A 4,208-nucleotide genomic window follows, 5' to 3' on the forward strand; every position below is an offset into this window, starting at 1 on the left:
AGCGATGACAGAAACCTCCCATGTTATCCCTATGGGAAAACCACAAAATCTCTCAAATTACCACATTTTTATGTTTTACACTTTAACGAAGTCCTCCTAGTGCGTTTTTCCCACCAACCTCAAAATTGGTGTACGTCCTCTAGACAAGTGGGGAATCTAAAGTTATCCAAATTTTAAGGATAACTTTTACGGTCTCTGTGCGACGGAGCCGCAAACGTTTCCCAGAATTCTGACTATTTGGCCTTCAGAGTGGTCTATAAACAATAGAGTTTTTCCAAATGACATGATATTTTGAACAAAATTCTAATTTGCCATCCTGATCATAAAAGTATGAGAGCCAAAGTCATATTTTGTACGGCGTAACCGTAGCGTTGACAGAAACATCCCATGTTATCCTTATGGGAAAATCGTAGAATCGCTCAAATCACCACATTTTTACGCTTCACACTTTAATGAACTCCTCCTAGGGCGATTGTCCGATCAAGTTCATATTTGGAGAATATCATCTACACAAGCGGGGCATCAAAACTTATCCATATTTTGATTCTAAGTGCTACGGTCTCTGTGTGGCGGACCCGCAAATATATGTCAGAAATGGGAAAACAGCGAAATCTCTAAAATGACCACATTTTTACGCTTCACACTTCAACGAACTCCTCCTAGGGCGATTGCCCGATCAAGCTCATATTTGGGGAAAATCATCTACACAAACGGGGCATCAAAAGTTAGTCATATTTTGATTTTAAGTGGTACGGTCTCTGTGCCGTGGAGCTGCAAATATACTGTCACAAATGGGAAAAACGCCAAATCCTTGAAATGTTCACATATACGCTTCACACTTTAACAAACTCCTCCGTGGGCAATAGCTCGATCAAGCTTTACTTTGGGAAATATCATCTACACAAGCGCGGCATCAAAAGTTATCCATATTTTTATTCCAAGTGCTAAGGTCTCTGTGCGGCGGCGCAGCAAATTTGACTGACACTTGTGTTGATTTGCACTGGATTGGCCATGTCCAATGTGTCCCCGTCTGTCAAGTTCTTTTTTAATTCAACACACAATAAGGGCGCCATCTTTATCAAGTCGAAAGCGCAGAGTCGGAAGGCCGGCGGCCCGCGAGGGCCGTTGGATGCCGCTTGCGGCTTTAATTCTTTCTTTCTTCTTCTCGGGACCAACCCCCCTATTTTTCACCCAGTGAACATTGACGAAAAGTCACAAAAATTTGCACACCTCTAAAAATCGTGCCTCTCTACATTCTGGCTATTTCCCTTTTCTAAAATAAAAAAAATTGGCGCGTCAGCGCCCCCAAATGTACCAAAAATGCATTGAGAGATGGGAAATGACCCAAAAAAAATCTGATCGTAGAATCATGAAATTTGGCGCAGAGGTAGATGGTGACAAGAGAAGTAAAAAATATTATTACGGCAACGCCGTCCGCCCAACCAAATGTCGGCCATATTGCTTCAAAAATGGCTAAACATGACTTCGGAGTTTTTCCAAACGTCGTACTTTTACGAACTCCTCCCAGGGCGTTGGCCCTAAAAAGCTGAAATTTGGTGAAAATGCTACTGAGGAGTGGGACATCAAAAGTTATCCAAATTACATTGATACCTCTCACGGTCTCTGTGCGGCGAAGCCGCAAACTGTAGCTAGAATTTCAGAAATCTCCCATATTTAAAATTTCTGCCGTTTGCGCAGATAAAGTCCGAATTGCGTCAAATTAGAATCAGTTGTTAAACTCTTTGCCCTAAACCTACTTGAAGTGAAATAAATTAATTTGGAGCCACAGCGCCCCCTACAGATTTTATATGGAGGTTAAATGTTTAGTTTTGCGAAATTTTATGAAATTTGACACACAACTCAATTTTGGCCTCCCCATCAAAAATGTCAATGAGACCCATGTCATAATTGTTATGGCGTTGCCGTAGCAATGACCAAAACCTCCCTTGTTATTCCAATGGGGAAATCGCCAGAACATGTTTACACTTTAGACTTTCACAAACTCCTCCCCCTCAGGGCATTAGCCCTATTAACCTGAAATTTGGTGAGGCTCATCTTCAGGGGTGGACCATCAAAAGTTATCCACATTTTTATTCAAAGAGTCACGGTGTCTGTGCGGCAAAGCCGCACATTTTGCCAAGAATTCAAAATAAAATTGCTTTTTGATGGTAAAACAAAGTGAGAAGATGTGACAGCTTCACAGATTCAGCAGTAGGCGTAATAAAAGGACAATTGGGGCGCGTTAGCGCCCCCTCCTCTTGCGGCGTGGCGGCGGCGTGGCGAGGGCCGATCATTGCCGCTTGCGGCTATATTTATTATTATTATTATTATTAGGTCTGGACAGCGCGCGCTAACGAACATACATGACATAGAAGCTAAAGGGCTCATTTCTGTCCATTATTCACTGTCCCAAACACGCTCTCATTCACACACTGGAGACAAAGTGGGTGTGACAAGTGTCTTGCCCAAGGACTCAGCGACAGTGCGCACTACCGCCCCCCGATGGCACCTGGCATCGGACAGTCTCCCCTCCAATACTAACCAGGCCCGTCCCTGCTGAGCCTCTGAGATCTGGCCTGGTTTCACTCCACTTTTATAACTCTTTGGTTTAAGAGTTAGAGTCCCATTCATTAGTCCCGGACAGTGACTTAGACCTGGTTTGGTCCTAGTTCAAGCCCTGCATTTGTCTTGCTTTAGTTCATTGCTGCTTTAGTTCTGGCTTAGACCCGTTTCACTCTGGGACAGGTTTAAAAAGGCATTATGGTGGTTTTCAGGTGGAGGATCTGAACTTCCCTTTTCTTTATGAATGGTACGCTCCCAAAATGACTGCAATCTTCAGCGAGACAAGCAGCTGACTCATCCAGAACAAGTATTTTTTTGGCCAATATAACTCCTGGAATCGCACACAAATAGTTACGTTTAAGTTATGTTTTTTGGCAAAGCAATAACATTTTTTATCATGAAACAAACAGGTAACAGAAACAAACAGATAAGAAACAGAAAACCTAGTGCTCCTTTAAGTGTGTTGTAGTTGGCCCTTTGAAACATGGAAGTCTACTCTAAACTTGGACTGATCTTGGTTTGTTCCAGCTTTTTTGCCTTGTTTGGTCCTATTTGAGCCTATGTGAGCTGCACTTGATTTTGTTATGATAAAGCAAGCTATAACTTAAGAAAATGTATATAATAAAGATGATTTATTAAACATCGGGGTTGGACTAAACAGATGTATACTGTGTTTATCTATATACCGTAAGTATTAGGACTTAAAAATGTTGGTGGATTTACTTTAGGCGAGTTACGTCTTGAATCTGATTATTGTCTTTATTGATTTTAACTTGATATCTTACGTTCAATGCACAAAACAAGCAGCCACAGAGTTTTCCATGTACTTTCTACAAACTCCGATGTGTTTTCTCCCACATTTGTGCCCGGTTTAACTCACGAACACTATTCCGGAGAGAATCCCCTCACGACGCTCGTACCGACCTGTAAATCCTCTTTTCCTTCCCATCACTCTTCTGACAAAAGAGTGAGACTGGGTTTGTTTGGGCTGTTGTGTGAAGACGGGCCCAGCTGTTGTCCACCACACGCAGGACGCCAGATGTCTCATTAGGCAAATGTGATTGGCTCGGTCATTTCGGAGGCAGTGAAGAGACGCTTCCATATGTGAAGACACGCCGGCATTTACATAAGAGGCCCCTGTATAAGTATTTACACGTGTACTGGGTGTTTGCGTTACGTTTCATGTGCAACGCTGGAAATGCACTGCAGAAAATCTATAGAAACGTGGGACTTTTCCGAGCTTGTTACTTTTATATTTTTTCACATTTTCTTGCAGGTTTTTCAAATGCCGTACAATTTGCAAACATTGATTCTCTTAAATTAGTATTTGTTCAACATCCAATAATTTAAACAACATTTTGAGTGTCAATTTGATCTTATTTGCCATTTTATTGAAAGTTATACGTCATAATATTGTGTTACATGCGGTGGAATTAAATTTACTACACTGTTTTGCATATGTATTATGTCTTAATTTCATTGGATATTGTCAGTACGAGTTACTTCTCAAATGGGGTGCAGCACTGCCTTCTAGTGGTGTCTTGCTGAAAACGCATTTCACGCTCAACAGGTGAGTTCAGACTAAATAACTCATTTTGGTTGACTAAATGCACTCTCTGATGACTAAAGACATGGCCGTGCATCAA

The sequence above is a fragment of the Eucyclogobius newberryi genome, unplaced genomic scaffold, assembly GCF_026437365.1.
Source record: "Eucyclogobius newberryi isolate DKJ021-1_F unplaced genomic scaffold, fEucNew1.0.hap1 SCAF_10, whole genome shotgun sequence".
NCBI lineage: Eukaryota > Metazoa > Chordata > Actinopteri > Gobiiformes > Gobiidae > Eucyclogobius > Eucyclogobius newberryi.